The sequence below is a fragment of the Ursus americanus genome, chromosome 23 (assembly GCF_024610735.1).
Source record: "Ursus americanus isolate L20-20 chromosome 23, mUrsAme1.1.p, whole genome shotgun sequence".
Classification (NCBI taxonomy): Eukaryota; Metazoa; Chordata; class Mammalia; order Carnivora; family Ursidae; genus Ursus; species Ursus americanus.
The window spans coordinates 2799217-2815706 of record NC_142149.1 but is presented as its reverse complement, the minus strand read 5'-3'; the positions used below and the strand labels follow the sequence as shown (position 1 = coordinate 2815706).

Below are 16490 nucleotides of genomic sequence, written 5' to 3'. Positions count from 1 at the left end.
CGCAAAGAAGGCCGACGCAACCAGAGAAGCCAGGCCTGGGGGGGGACTTCCTGGATTCCCAGCTTCTCCCAGCATCCTGAGACGACCCAAGGACCCAGGGAGGTGATGGAGATCTCTCTAAGCCCCAGGCCCCTGGAGGGTGGATCAGATAAATCATTTAAGTCCTCTTTTTATGGCGGAAGGAATTGCTGTTGGAAATGGGCACCTCATGCCAGAAAACCCCAACAGCTCCGAGGCAAACAGCCTATACACCACTGGCAGTCCCCCTTGCACACAGCTGCTTCACCAGGCCCAGACTGGCTGGCCTGGGTGCACCCATGTCACTGTGCCTCTGCTCCTGAAACCCCCAGGGTTTCCCACCTCGCCCACGCCGTCGCTCTCCCTGAAACTCTCAGAAGGGGAACGAGGGGTTAAGCACTGCTTCCAGCGGCAGCGAGCAGGAGCCACGCAGGGAGGCCTCCAGTCCCCCGGAGGGATGGGGGTGGCAGCCTCGGTCCTCAGTGCTGGCTGGTGGAGGCGGGAAGGGAGGGGGTGCGCCTGCTGCTGGTGCTCAGAAGGTGCCCCCCCGCCACCCCAAAAATCCCCCACCGGGGGAGCACCCCCCCATCCCGCTTTCTTCAGCATCGCTTTCCCTGCAACTTTTCTCCCTCTCCCTCCACAATTTTCACTCACCTGGAGGGTCTGGTTTTAATTAGTGTAATATCCCCGTTAACAACGCAGCCTAATTAAGACATCCGCCCAAATCCACTACACACTTAATGAGCAGGTTCTGCCGAGATGTTTATGCTTTTATTTATTTTTTATTTATTTATGTATTTATTTTTTGCAGACCAGTAAAACCAAAGCTGTCTTCTGACTGAAAGACCTCATTACCGGCAAGCTGCCTCCATTAGCCTGGAACCTGCTTCGTGCTGAGTGCCCTGGGCTCCCGGGTGTGTGCCCAGGGCATCCCTGAGCCGAGAGGGTGTTCAAGCAGGAATTCAGCAGCCCCGCGCGTGTGGAGCCCCAACTTCACTTCACCTCTAACTTGGGGGGCTCGCCCGGGGGATGGACCCCTCAGCCCCGTCCTTTGCCTCCACCGCAGGGTGTTTCTCACGCGTCAGGAAAAGCGACGCCGCGGGAGTCCTTTTTAAAAGTGGCCATTAAAAAATAAACCTAGTCCCTCCGAAAAGCTGGAAAGCTGTCATGGAGGAGTTTCCCCCCCACCCCGCAGGACCCCGAGCCCACTGGCAGCCGGAGTTCCAGACTCCCCCCACCCCACATGAGACTCTGGATCCCGGGGCACCCTGGGACGGTGGGGTGCCAACGTCCCTCCACACCAGAGGAGGACTTTCGTCCTCACGCGCACTGGGTGAGGGCCCCCGGCAGTGTGGGTACTGCGGGGAGGCACACCGGGGAGGCTCCACGCGGAGGGAGGATGTGACCTCGGGCCTCAGGCAGCGCAAACGCCACGGAGACAGCCCTCCCGAAGGGACGAGCATCCCTGCCTCCCTGGACAGCCAGGGCAGAAAGTTTGGGCCAGGGTTGTGCCCAGCTGCCCCCGCTCCAGCTTCCCCAACTGGGCTGTACTGGCCTGGGGGGGAGGGGGAGCGACCAAGGCTGGGGAGAAGCAGACTTGGTTCAGTCTGGAGCCTCCCTGACGCCGCTCGGAGACTCCCCGGGGAGTGCCCCCAGTCCGCCCCCTGGAGGGCCCAGTGCTCTGCTCGTCACCCCCCCCCCCCAACCGCCTACGTTGCCTACCCTCTCGCACAGCTCGGCGCTGCGGCCCGGGTCCTCTTTAGGGAGCCGTGGGAGCCCCTTCCTCCCCACAACTCCTTTGGGTCCTCAACTCCTCCCGTGAAGCCTCCTCCCCGAGGACTCGGGCAAGGTTCTTGGGGCCTGGGTGTTCGGGGAGAGGAGCACTGCACCCCGCAGAGTCGCTAACCCCTACTCCCACCCGCGCGGGCTCCGGTCGCCTCCCCGGATGCGCCCCGCCGGGCTGGGATCTCCGTGCGCCTCGGCCTCCCCCCCGCTGGGGAGTTCCCCGCGCCGGGCATTGTGCCGCCGCCGCCGCCACCACCACCACCGCCGCCGCCACACAGCGCGTGGGACTCCCCTGCGTCTCCATGGAGCCAGACCCCAGGGGCCTTCCCATTCACAAAACCGTCCCTCCAGCCTCTGGCTGGGCCACGTGCCCCGACCCCAGCCCGGGAGGGACCCGGGGAACCCAGACCCCGCGCAGAGACCCCTGACCCCGAGGGCGCCACCCCTCTCCGCGCGCCCTCAGGATGGTCACCAGCCGCGCGGTGCAGCCCCGCCTCCCTCTGCCGGGTCTCGAGTGCCCCTCCCCGGGCCGCGCTGCCCCCCCCCCCGCCCCCGAGTCCGTGCAAAGCGAAGGTAATGACCGCCGCAGGGCGATGCGCGGGCGGCGAGGGTCAGACTACTCACAGGCTCAGCGCTCCCCGAAGCAGGTGACGGGGGCCCGGCGGCCATGCCCCGGCTGCATCCTGGCCGCCGAGCGGGCAGCGGCGTCCCGGGGCCGCGTCGGCACCGGCGAGCCGGCGGCGAGGCGCGCGCGGGGCCGGGCTCGGGAGGCGGCGGTGGCCGCGTCTCCTCCGACCACGCGAGCGGCTGGAGCCGGGGCCCGGGCAGGGGCCGGGGCGGCTATATGAGGAGGCTCCGCCGGCTCCGGAGCAGCCCCGCGGCTCGGCGCTCCGCACTCGCTCTTCCCTCGCCGCCGCCTCCTCCTCTCTCTCTCTCTGTCTCTCTCTCTCTCTCTCTTCCCCTCCCTCCTCTCTCTCCCTCTCGCCTTTCTCTCCTCCCCCTTTCGCTCTCTCCCTCTCCCCGGTTTCCCTGGCTCGATCGGCTGGAGCGAGGAGACAGCGGGAGCACGCGGCGGCGGCGGCTTGAGCGGAGCGCGCAGCGCGCGGCGAGGGAGGGGGCTCGGGCGGCCGCGCGCCCGGGGACAGCGGCGGGGCGGGGAGGCCCGACGCACCCTGGCGGCCTGCAGTTTCAGCCCCGAGGAGACCCGGCAAGGGAGAAGTGGGGGAGGCGCAGGGGTCCCCAGAGCCCAGAGCTGCCCGGGTCCCCGCGAGCACCGCCCTCCAGCCCTGGCCCCGCCTCTCCTCCCTCCCTCCTTCTCTCCCTCCTGGAGTTCCTGTGAGGACCCCTGCCCTCCCACCGCCAGGGCCCTGGCCCAGAAAGGACAACACTGGGGTGCTCCAGAAATGGAACTCGGGCAGCGGGAGTGAATGCCCCCCACACTCTTTGCCACTGGTCTGCACTGCCTTGCCTCCTCTTCCACTTTGCCCACAGGCCCCCACTGCCTTACTAAGGCCTAGAATTCAGTGCCTTGCCTTCCTCTGGATGGAGAGGGAAGGGGCTGCACAGGGTCACTGCTGGAGCGTTTGTCCAGATTGGCCAACCCAACCTATGCAAACATCCCTACCCTGCTGGAGATGTGGGGTTGTCACTGTGGGAGGTCTGCTTAGGATTTGCCTATATCAGAAGAGCAGGTTGTCCCTGTTCCTACTCCAGCCTCCCCCAACCTGGGGGAAGAAGCCCTGGTTTAGGGGCTGGGAGGGGAGAAGGAAAGCCAAAGCTAAGGGCCAGTGGAGCGGGGACCCTGTGGGCTGGCAGGATGAGACCCATGGAGGGCAGGAAGGTCAGCACCAAAGGCAGGCACGAGGACCTGGGCTGTCCCAAACAGAACCACAGGACTGGGCAGGACCTTGCTTCTGTTTCTGAGCAAAAACAGATGCTGTGCCCAGAACGCCATGGGGGGAGGGGTGAGCTGTAACCTCAAAGACGTTCTCAATCTAAAAACAAATGAAAAACCCATCCCAGGTTGCTTTTTGCTTCTGGATGGTGCTTCTGGAACCACAGGATTCCTCCTTGTACCTGACTGTCCTGCTTTTATGTGTGAGGCAAAAAAGCATGTCATGGAATCCGGGGTTTGTTAGGGGCCTGGAAGACTCAGAGGCAGCGAAGGGAGGGATGTGGAGGCTGCACTCCTGCGCGGCCGGGGCTCGGTGCCGCCCGCTGCCTTCCCTGCAGAGTGAGGATAGACCGTGTCCAAGACAAGTGGCTACTGTCCACTTACGAGCTTAATGCTTTTAATTTCTGGCCCTCCAGCCTGTCTGGATCATTGATCTGTCTTGGCCAGGGGGAATCGTGCTCTACAATTTCAAGTAAGCTGCTCGGCCTACAGCTAAACACCGGATAAATGCCTTGTCTACCAGCCACGCAGCTGCTTGGTTGACTGAACCTTCCCCAGCCCCCATATTTAAAATGGCACATCCCTGCTCAAAAGACCTAATTGGCTCTCTCTGTCCTCTACTGTCAGATGGTCCAGGCTTCCATGGCCTCCAACTCACGGCTGGGCCCACCCACTCCCCATCACCCAACTGTCTCCCTACAGGCAGGCCTCTTCGTTCACAGGCAAAGCACAGCTCCTTATAGGTCGCTCTTCTGGATCATTCCAGAAAAGCTCTCTGAAAACAGCACCAAATCTTGTTCCTAAGCTCCATCAGACCCAGCCAGCACACTGCACCGGAGACCCATGTGACTCCCATGTGTGTGGGTTGAAGCTGGCAGCTGTGGCAGGTTGAGCCACAGGACCTGCACACTGGGATCCCCCTTGGGGACGGGCCCTGGCCAGAATGACCTCATGATGAACCCCATGACCAGTGATGAATCAGGGCCAGTCTGTATGTCCTCATACCACGAGCACCCAGGAGGTTGTCCATCTTGGGGTTTCATCGAAGAGGATTTTACAAACCTCTGACTTGGAAACTTTATTTGTTTGTCTGTTTGTTTGTTTGGGGTTTTTTTTAAAGTGAGAATGGGGAAAAGAAGATGGGAATGGTCCTCTGCAATAATAATTAGGGAAAGACACCACAGTTAATTTCACTCCCTTCAAAAACCCCACTAAAACTACCGAAAGAGATTCTGTAAAAGATACAAAGCCCAAGGAGCTGGAGAACAGGAGGAAAGCCAACAAGAACGATGTGAGGGAAGCAAACGGACCAGTGGTGCCTGGCCCCGCCATGCTGACTCCTCACACCGCAGCAGAGGGAAGCTGAGAAACAGAACCTCTGAGGCTCCGAACCAGGGGGGCCAGGGGCCTGTGGAGATCGGGAAGGCAGCTCAGGGCAGGTGAGGTCTGTTTAAGAAGCCCACAGATCCTCACCGGCTGCCTGCTCCAGACCACCGATGGCCAGGCACCCTGGAGGGGTGTTTCCTGGGGAGAACAGAGCAGGGGTTCTGTGGCCAGAGGGACTCCATGCATGAAGGTTTCCTGCCCCCCAATGGCTGAAAGCCCCACTCAGCCCTCAGAGGACCTTACCGGACAGGCAAGGCCTAGAAGAGTCCCTCCCTCCTCCTGCAGGTGAGCTATAACCTTGCTGTGTCCCAGCAGATAGCAGACCAATCTCCCTCTAGGGAAAAGCCCCAGTGGACAAGCCAACCCAGTCCTCAGAGCTTCCAGCCAGGTCTGCAGGCCCCACCCCTAAATATGAGTAGACACCCCAAAACTGCCAGACATATGAGGAAAGCCTTTTGGAGAAGAGCCACCAAACAACACAGGGCAGGGCAGCCGGGGGCGGGGGGCCACTCTAAGGAACCAGTCTCAGAGGAGAGGGTATCATCAACAGCCACTTTCAATATCCACAAAGACAGCGGAGAAGACCCTGCATCCACGCACCAAGAGCGGGAAGACACTCACAGAACAAAAACAGGCAAACTTCCCCACAAACGCGTTTCCTGGCTCTCAGCACAATGGATGGAAACTGAACACAGCAAGATATACTGATATGCAAAGCACTGGGGGCAAAGAAAATGTCCCCCAAGTTTCCAGGTCCCATAAAAAAGAGCCCCAACGAGAATGGGCTTTAGCGCTCTCGAGAGCAACGGCAGGGGCTGAGAGGTCAGGGAGCGGTGCCTTCAAAGTGCCAAAGGAAAATCTCTCCTGGCCTAGAATCCCCTACTTAACCAAATTAACAAAAGCGAGGTTAAAATAAAGACATCTGCATATGCAAGGGTTCAAAAACATGTGTTTCCACGTGCCATTTCTCAGGAAGCTACTAGAGGATTTGCTCCAACAAAACGAGGGAGTAAACAGTGAAAGCACGTGACAAGGGGCGCATGAAACAGTGTATCCAGTAAGAGAGGGACATAGGACGGGAGTCCACGGGACAGGAAAGAAGGCAGATCGTGGGAGGGCAGCTGTCAGATTAGAGCGGGGTGGGCACACGTCTGACTGTCCACACACAGACCTGTTCAGGGCTGTCATCACCAGAATGCCTCTGGCATCGTGCTGGCCCCTTTAACACCAGATGAACCTGGACCAGGTTCTAACATGTACCTTCCCGGCCTGCTTGGGCCAGGTGCTGGTGGGGTTCCTGTTCTCCCCTCCATGCACTTCAGTGTAAGCTGAAGACACTCGTTTCACCCCTCACATGTGTCCTCTTATAATCGGGAGAGTGGCCACAGTGAGCTAAGGGACAGAACATGCAGATCAGCCTATTCTCCCCCAACAACCTGCCAGACGTCCCAGCTGGGGTGGGCCCTCCGTTCCCCAGAAAGCCCTCCTAGAACAGATGCCACGGTCCATTCGGGGCCAGTGGGTTCACTGAGGCCCTATGAAGAGCTCTTATAAACTCAGTCTGAGGCCGGCTAGACGTGACCCCAAAATTATTCACCTTGTCTTCTTCCCCCCAGACCCTCTATCCAAGACTAGCAGCCTGAAGCAGCCACAGCAGAAAGGACACCGTGGCTAGGTCTCTGCAGGAATCACCTTGCACGTAAGTAGGTGATGGTCCACAGTGAAATGTGGCAGGAAAACAAGACAGAAAGGCACTTCTTTTTCCTTGTCAGTCTCCCACGATCTTCAGTCCACAGATGACCAGCAGGTGTGCTGGTGGAGAGTACATTTTACACCATTATTGGGCTTCCTTGTTTGATCTTTTAATCCAACAGAGTAAATTCTAAGGCTACTTAATGCAATCCTAACTTCCTAGTTAAGAATGACTCTGCCTCCCTCCCCCTCCCTCCCCCTCTCCACACCAATATTTACGTTCCATATAAATACACAGGCACATCCATTTCCCACCACTGCCTAGGCCTGCTGGCCACCGTCGGCTACTTCAGGTTCCTCTTTGGGCTGAAGTCCGAGCACACTGTGGGACACTGGACAGGTGCCTGCCTGTGTTCAGGACGTCCCCGTAGGGACAGACACCCGGGGACTGAGGGAGCGTGTTGGAGAAACCACCCACTAACATCTATGCATGCAGAGCAGACACACAAAAGCATATATTCTGTAAGGTCTCCGGGACCCCATGAAATCTAGATCACCATGAAACCGGCTGTCAGATGCGCCAACCCCAGACTGACCAGTGAAGACACGGAGGCCAGGACCGGCCCAGCCCTCACCTCTGGTCACAGCTGGGACAGAGGCCTTCCTCCCACGCATGGCCTCAGCACTGCCATGCCAGCGGAGCTGGCTGCCCAGCTGCACACCTGAGCCACCACGCGTCTCCCTTTACTCCTGGCAGATGACCGCACCGTGGTTTTCACGAGGAAGGGAAAGCTCAGACTTCCTCCCCGCCTCCCCCTTTCCTTCCAAATCCCCTCCTGCTTTCTCTGTCCAGCCCTCTCATGCCTCCCCCCTCCCATCTCTACTGCCCTGGGGGCCCTAGCCTGCCAGCCTGAAAGCAGGTGGGGTCTCACCCATGTTGTGAGAACCCCGTCCCTAGACACTGCTCACTCCCCAAGGCCCCCGCCTTCCTCTCGCCTTTATCCATGACAGTCCCCACCTGCTCCCAGCACCCCACAGAATGGCTCTCCTGGGGCCTCCAGGAATAGAAGTCGTGCACTCAATCACTTAAGGCAGGTGGCCCTGCTATCCACTCCCTTTCTGGAAACTTCCTCCTGATCCTGCATGACAGCATACTCTCATGCTCACCCTGCCTCCTCCTTCCCATTTGCTGTCCTCACTTCCTCCCAAATGCCAGCTTTCCCTGAGCCTCACTCTCCAGTTCACGGTATTTTCCTCCATGCCTCACCCCTTTCCTGGCTTCCTGTCCCAGACGTCATCATGACATTTCTGACTGGAAGCAGCTCAGAGGCCATTGTGAACAGTCCCCCCCATTACGGTTGAGGAAACTGAGGCTCAGAGCCGCCAGGGGCCCTGCCAGGCTCTCAGGGCGCCTGAGCGGCAGCCCCAGACCTTAACCCCAGCCTCTGAGTAGGCAAGCAGGACTGCCCCTGGCCCCGCCATGCCTCCCTCCTACTTCACATGCAGGGGAGCAGGCAGGTGCACCTGCAATGTCACACACACACACTTCCAGACTTGATATTTTATTTAAGAGCGTGCAGCTCTGTATCAGTACCCGCTTGCTTTCAGTTCTGACATTTATCTTCTCGAGAAGAGGGTGAACCCCTTGCAAATCATGCCTTGTCTCCTCCCACGTGGACGGGAAATGTCAGGGGGAGATCCAGGCAGCTCAGGGTCCCGTGTCCACGTCGCACACACTTCTCTCTCCACTCTGCTTGATAACGCAGCTGCTTCTGGAGAGCCGAGGCGACCTGCGGAACGTGTGAGGGGTACGGGCAGAGGGTCCCCAGGTGCCACCCAACTTTAACAACCGGGCGACAGCTGGAGACAAGAGCCTCCGAGAACAGATGCTGAGGCCCCTCCGAAGACCGGTGGGTTCTTCCCCATCTCCCTGGACCTACTTGTTTCGAGGGGGACCCACGCCGTATCTTTGAGCTCAGCCTACGATTGCACGATAATACCCACCCAGAAAACAAATTAAAAATAGGAAAAATCCATCCAAGTCGTGCGTCTGCTGAGCAGAGTGCTGTCGGATTGCTAGGCAACCCCAGGCAGTCCTGTGGGAAGAAGGTCTGCGTAAGCTTGTTCCACAGAAGCAGCACTCTTGTCCCTTTTGTGTGGATGTGCTCAGCCGCATCTGAGCAGACACGAACAGAGGGAAGGCGCATCTGCCTGGACAGACAGATTCTCCGGAGGACAGAGAAGACACCGGGGTGTCCACGGGATGAGAGACACCTGGATGCACACAGGAAAATCAATCTGATTTCTCCGTGCTTCCCAGGAGCCTGGTGTGGGGCACCGTGGAGGCAACACACCTGCATGTTAACTGATCCCCCCATGTTCTTCACCACCTTCAGTGCGAGGTGAGTGCAAGCAAGTTCAGAAGGCTGGAGACAGGAGGAGGAGAGATGAAAGATGGATGCGTGGCCAGAGACCGGAGAGAGGAGAAGGGAGATGGAGCTGGGAAACACTGGGGCGCGGGCATACCTGGCTCCATGCGCCCACGGCTGGGACGGAAGCACATGCTTTCTCCGGACCGTGTAAACGGTAACCACATCACAGCGCCGCTATTAGAACATTCACTGGGCGCGTACGATACTTTTAAAAGATAAACGCAGGAAATGTGGCATCGTGAAAAATGACAAGACTTTTCCATTTGATTCTAAACTCTTCAGAGCAGGAGAGGGCAAAGCAGAGGGAGCATCTTCCCTTGTGGGAGGCACAGGGCATGCCCGGGGCCGAGGCAGCGGGTGCTTCCTGTCCCTGGGGCTCCTGGGACCCAAAATCAAGGGCTGAAGACAACAGAAACGTCCTCTCTCACAGTCCTGGAGGCAGAAATCCCAAAGAAAGGTGTCAGCAAGGCCACGCTACCTCTGAGGGCTCTGCGCAGGAACTGTCCCAGGCCCCTGTGCCGGCTTCTGGAGGTGATGGCGATCCTCTGGTTCCTTGGCTCACAGCAGCAACACTTTACCTCTGCCTCTGTCCCCACACAGCCACCTCTGAGCCTTCCCTCCTTATTAGGGCATGTCACTGAATTTAGGTTCCCCTCCCCCACCGATCCAGCAGGACCTCATCTTAACCAAGTACATCCTCAAAGACCCTATTTCCAGGTAAGGCCCCATCCTGGGATTCTGGGTGGACACAAATTTTGAGGGATACTATTCAACGCACTACGAGGGGATCAATAATGAAATCGGACGAGCTTCAGAGCAGCACTCTCTGGCCGTCATCCCGATCCAGCCTGTCCCTCTGCGGGAACCTCTCTTACCTTACAAGCCTCCACACGGTGCCACCCAGCTCTGCCTGACTGCCATACTGGCAGGTCACACCCCACACCCCCTGACAGATGTCCCCTCAGGGAAGGCCCCGCATTGCTGGAAAACGGTCTTCCAACATGGACCCCAGACCTGCTGTGCTCATCATCCAGTTGGGAGTTCATGTCTGGCTTCTGGAGTGATGAGGAATAAGGAAGAGTGACCACGGCTCCTTCCTGTGAGCTCAGCACGCAGATGCCCACAGGTGCACACAGGCATACAGACAGGCGCACACAGGCATACAGACAGGCGCACACAGCACACGGATGCCCACAGATGTGCAAAGGCACGCACACAGGAGCACACAGCACACGGATGCCCACAGGTGTGCACAGGCATGCACACAGGAGCACACAGCACACGGATGCCCACAGGTGTGCACAGGCACGCACACAGGTGCACACGGATGACCACAGGTGTACACAGGCACACACAGGTGCACACAGATGCCCACAGGTGTGCACAGGCACGCACACAGGTGCACACGGATGACCACAGGTGTACACAGGCACACACAGGTGCACACAGATGCCCACCAGTGTGCAAAGGCACACACACAGGTGCACACACACAAATGCCCACAGGTGCACACAAGCACACACACAGGTGCACACACACAGAGGTACACAGGCAGTCCCACAGCTGCTTTTCAAATGACCTCTCCCCACCCTAACTGCCGTCCTGGAATTTTGCACAAGTGTCTGGAGGCCCCAGAACGTGTCCAGAACCCAGCTCCAGCGCCACAGCAGTCAAATGGCAAAGAGGTCATAAAACTCCCTCCCTCAAACACAGGATTTGCAGTAAGACACACCTAACAGTGGCTGCAACAGGCTGCTTCGTTTCGAGTCCATTTCTTCCACGCTGTTTCTGTGTATATACATCCAAACATATGGGGGGTGCTTTTTCCCTTACTTCTGTTAAAGTTAATCCACTGCCTACCTTCTATTTGACTCTGTCATCTGACACGTCAGCCTGTCCTTCAGTTTGTATCATTCCCGGGTTGAAAGCGCAATTAAAGAGCTTGACCCAGGCAGCAAGAAATGGTGTGCAGAGCCCAGTGGAACGGGTGGGCGGTCATGGCTCTGTACTTTTTAAGGGTATGGCTATCAAATCATAGTAACTAACACAGGAAGAGAGCTTCACTAAATCATTTTGGATGGTTTTTATCCTTCAAGTTTGGAATACACTGAATTCCTTAATGGAAAATTCAGACCTTTGCTATTTCGATGAATTTCTTTTTTTCTTCCAGTTTTACTGAGATATAATTGACACAGGACATTGTATTAGTTGCAGGTGCACGGAACAGTGACTCGATATGTGTCTATAAAGCGATCACCCCAATAGGCCAGGTTAACACCCATCACCTCCCACAGTGACACATCCTTTATTTCCTTGTGATTCTGAGAACCTCTCAGTGGCAGCAGTGCGCGGCATCACTGGGTGGCTGAGACAGGTCAGGGTCTGACCTGGGGCATGACCTAGTGTCCTTTCGAGGCCAAGCGCAGCCTGCACCTTCCCCATCACTAAATGCTCCCGTGCACAAGGAGGGCTGATAGATGCCTGGCCGTGTGCCATGGGGCTCCCGTGGGCACTCACTGCTGCCATGTAACTTCCCACACCCACACACGGCACCTTCATCCTGCAAGACCAGACATGGCTCAGGAGCTGCCCGAGGGGTCAGGGAGGAGAAAACTGAACTGTTCTTGCCTTGGAATTCATCCTTACTTTGAATTTCATTCCCCCTGGTTTAAGATCTCCCAAAAGAAGACACCTTTACATCATTGCTTCATTGATACACTTCCTCCCGGAGACCCCCGAGGCACCACAGCTGTCCCCTCTGGGCTTTGTGTCCCCCTCCTCCACCCCTGGGTCCTGGCCACACCCTAAACCCTCAGCTCGCTCCCCTTCATTCTTGCACACCTAAAGCTGGGGTGCCCCTAGGGGCACCTGGATGGCTCAGTCGGTTAAGCATCCGACTCTTTGATTTTGGCTCAGGTCGTAATCTCGGGGTCGTGAGATCAAGCCCCATGTCAGGCTCTGTGCTGGGCAAGGAGTGAGGAGTCTCCTTGGGATTCTCTCTCCCCCTCTCTCTCTGCCCACCCCCATAAAGAAAAAAAAAGCAGAGGTGCCCCTAAAATACTACTCACACCCTGCTCTTCCTGGCAGAACCCTCTAAGGCCTCTCCCCACTGAAGAGGACACTGCCTGTGCTCCTGCGTCTGGCCCTCAGACTCTCACTGGCATTTCCTGATCCACTCATACATATTTCCCAATACTTTCAAAGCCCTTCCCTTGGGCCCAGCATTCTACCTCATTAACTCCCCCACAAATACCCCGAGCAGGTGCTCTGACCACCCCTTTCACAGATGAATAAACTGAGGACCTCGCAGGATGGGAGCTTTCTCGAGATCTCACACCGGGACGGGAGGCTGGAGATGGTGTCATGAAGAACCAGCGGCCCCAGCCTCGTAGACAACCTGGGCATGTAACCTTTTACCCACAGTACAGTGGGACAGACCCTGTCGTGGGCTGTGTCCCCCGAAAGACACCACCCAAGTCTTAATCCCCCTGTACCCCAGAATGTGACCTTGTCTGGAAACAGGGCCTTAGAGACATAATCAAGTTAAGATGAGGTCAGTGGGGTGGCCCCTAAGCCAACAGGACTGGTGTTGCTATAAGAAGGGGAGACTGGGACCAGACATACACGGGGAAAAGACCGTGTGAGGACACCACACAGAGGAGAAGGCCATGGGACACGAGGTGGGTACCAGAGTGAGGCCGCCCCAAGCCGAGGAGTGGCAGGACTGCCAGCAACCCCCAGAAGACAGTGGAGGGAAGGAAAGACACTCCCTGAGCGCCTGGGGGGAGCCTAGCCTGCTCGTCTCACACTCGCGGCCTCTACATGCCAGGATCAGCTTCTGCTGAGCTCAGCCCCCCAGCCTGTGGAACGCCGTGACGGCAGCCCTGGGACACTACTACACACACCAGCAGGTGGAGGGGCCAGAAGTCACCACCTGCCCGCGCCTCACAAACTACCAGGAGCCCGAGATGGTGGCTCAGGCTCCCGCTGGACTCCCGTGAGCCACGGCAAACGTGGAGCAGAACACGTGATAGCTCGGGCCGCTCAGAAGCACGACGTCATCCAGTTAGAGGTGGCGACAAAGGGCGGGAGCGTACAGATGCACACAGGCCGCCCCAGACCCAGGAGGCTCCACCGGCAGGTACACGTGCGGCAGATGTCCTCCTGCTGTGGGCCTCCAGGGAGCTCACCACGTCCGGGTGCCCAGCGCAGGCCCTGCTTAGCGTGTGTCCAGCTCTGCGGGTGCCCTCCGGGAGGGCCCAAGGCCATGACGGATGCCTCAGCGGGTGGAGGAGGAGGGCGCAGACACTGGCCCTGAGCGGCCACACCCTGCAGTGGAAGAAATGTGTGCCCCCTCCAAATGGACAGGCTGAATCCCAACCACTAAGGGGACAGTGGTCAGGCGGCGGGGCCCTTGGGAGGAAATGAGGTCATGAGCCTCACGAACGGGATGAGTGCCCCTGAGAAAGAGACCCCCCCAGAGCCCCCTCCACCCCTACGGAGCTATCACAGACGTACAGCAAAGCGCATGCGTCTCAAGGGTGGAGTTTCTAAGTTCTGACGTGTGGATGTACTCACAGTCCACAGTGAACACAGCCACTACCCAGACAGCTTCCCCTGCCCCTTGTGCGCTCTCTCTCCTACCCCTCCCTGCACCCACCGCCCCCACCGCCAGCCAACCACTGGCCTGTTTTCTGGGATTTTGCACAAATAACATTATTCAGCACAGACTCTTTTCGTGGTCTGGCTCCCTCCACATCGCATAATTCCCCAGAGGATAGAGCATGCTGCCCTGTGTCTCCGAACCTCGCTCCTTGTTACCGCTGAGCGGTGTTCCTGCGCGTGGACACACCACAGTCGGCTTCCCGTCATGCACGTCCGTCTGAGTGATGGCCGGTTTGGGGCTACGGCCAACACAGCTGCCGTGAACGTTCCCATGGACACGTACTTTCGTTTCATGAACAAGCTGGGTAGACAGCCATGGGCTTGCTCTCACGCACCCAAACGTGCAGAGACAGGGTAGCTGTGGCCTCCGGGTATGGCAGAGAGCTTCCGTTACCACCAGCAGAAAACCCAACGTTGGGGAGCAGAGGGGTGCTGGGGGGGCTACAGACTGCTTGCATTTGTGTGGCTGTTGCAGGCAAAAAGCAAGCTAATGAACTGTCGGTGGGGAAATAGTTCGCCGAAGTGAACAGAACCTGGGTGCCGTGGAATTATTAACACCGTGGCCTGGAGGAAAATGCAGCATTCCATAGCCTTCACTTCAGATGAGCGCGACGGGGGGAGGGGGGGTTAGGATGCGGGGGACAAGGAGGTGGGGAGGGGCCCCAGCCAGGGCTCGGGTGAACCAGAAGCCTCCCTGGATTCACCCTCTGCGAATGAGCCTCTCCACCAGGCCCCCGCGCCCCTGCATCTCCAGCCAGCCCACCTGGCCCCAGCGTCCCCCTCATCCAGTTGTTGCTTATTAGCGACAGAAAGCAGGGACCCTTCCTTCTACAACCAGAGCCTCATGCAGCCCGGCCAAGTCAGTGGGAAGCAACCCCTGCCACTTCTGCAGAGTGCGCTCCCTGGCAGCCCCCAAGGCCCATTTAGGAAAACGGACAGTCCCTTATAATCATCATCCTCCAGTAGAACCTAGAAACTCTCCCCATCTGTGACAAAAGATGCTCCCCTCATATACTAGGTGGACCCTGATATTTAGCTGGTGCACCACCGTCCCAGGTAAGGCCAACACCTCCCAGCCTCCCTTGCAGCCAGGTATGATCACGTGCCTGCATTTTGGCCAATGGGATGCAAAAAGAAGCGGCACCTAGAGCCTGTGGGTCATGCCCTTAAGGGGAGGGGAGACCCCTGACCCCACCCTTACCTGCGTTTCCTCCAGCAGAGGTTTGGAACATGAACAAAGGAGAGCCCTCTGAGACCAACTGTGTGGAGGCAGCACCCTAAGGACAGGGACCCCAAAAGAAGAGCCTGGGTCTCCAGGTGACCTCTTGGAACTCAGCCTCCTCCCTCTGAACAGTCCCTGTGACACCCCCCCCCCCCCGAGGGCTCTGCTTAGAGCCCTGGGCATATCCTAACTAGAACTGTTTCTGTCTGTCTTGCCCCAGCACCGAACCTCTGCACGGAGCTGCACGATGGGCTGGGCCAGAGATCACTGCTGACATACTACGGAGAAAACAAAGAAAGAAAACCCAAGGCCAGGACGGGCCATCTAATTGCCCGGCCACACAGTGAGGCACGGCAAAGCTAGGGCCCCGCGGACCCCCACACCAGGGCCCGTGCAGGGGAGCACTCCCCTTGCCATGCTGGGTCTCTCATTTTGTCCCCAGCAGTGGCAGTAAGTGACCCTGAGCTCCCAGGCTCTTTGGACCAGTGCCCCCTCCCAGTGTCCCCCATGTGCATCTTCAAGACAGCTGGCCCCAGGAGACATCCAAAACAGATGTCCATGACATAATGCCACTGAAAAGGAGACACTAACTTACAGCGACTATTCACCAAGCGTGGCTACATGGAGCTCCTGACCCACACGGCCAGTTCCCAAGAAATCAGAAGGTGACCTCCCCTGCGGAGGGGGGACAGCCTGAGGCTGAGGGACAGAGGGCCTGGCTGCCTGGCCCGGCATAGCCACCTGTGTGACAGAGACATGCCATTCCCATCTCCAGGACTTCACTTTCTCCTCTGCTAAGGGTTGGGAACTGACCCCATGGCCCCCCAGCCCACCTCCGGGAGTGAGACCCCACAGTTCCAGCTGAAGCCGCAGGATCCAGAGACACACCAGCCTCAGCTCCACCCCTGCAGGGAACAGTTGTCAGGACACTTGGGGCAGGGGAAGGAAAGGTGAGTTGCTCACTGTTTCCGGGGATGTGCCTATCTCCACTCCTCCTACAGGAAGTCCACTCTTTTCCAAACCAGCTCCTCTGCCTCATTCCCCAGTTTGCTAGTTTGTGTCTCCTCCCTGCTTCCAGGAGCTCCACTGCCAGTCCTGCGGGGTGGGGGTGGCAGGGGAGGGAGAGCCTGGCTCTCAAGCTGCAAAAATTCAAAGACAAACCGGGAACTCTGGGTCCCCGCAACCCTGCCCCTCCAGGTTGGGCTTCACCATTATCCTTCAGACCGTTTCTCCCCCCAGAGCTGGCAGAGCCACAGAGAGAACCTTGGTCTCACGTCTGCCGCTGCTTGAGGGTCCTTGTTGTGCCCAGTCCCCAAGAACAGGGTTGCTTGACCATTTAGAAGCCCGCTGCAGACCTACCTCTCCCTGCCCAGCTCCAAAAATAACATGTTGACCC

General features: G+C 58.1%; 1 protein-coding gene across 2 annotated transcripts in view; it reads right to left on the bottom strand.

Moving 5' to 3' along the window:
* RBFOX3 (RNA binding fox-1 homolog 3) overlaps window positions 1–2778 on the bottom strand; it is a 405567-nt gene extending 402789 nt beyond the window's left edge. For both annotated transcript variants that reach the window (XM_045814230.2, XM_045814231.2), the window contains exon 1: window positions 2428–2778. The gene's annotated coding sequence lies outside the window, so the exon portion shown is untranslated. The remainder of the gene's footprint in view (window positions 1–2427) is intronic.
* Window positions 2779–16490: the final 13712 nt, after the last annotated feature.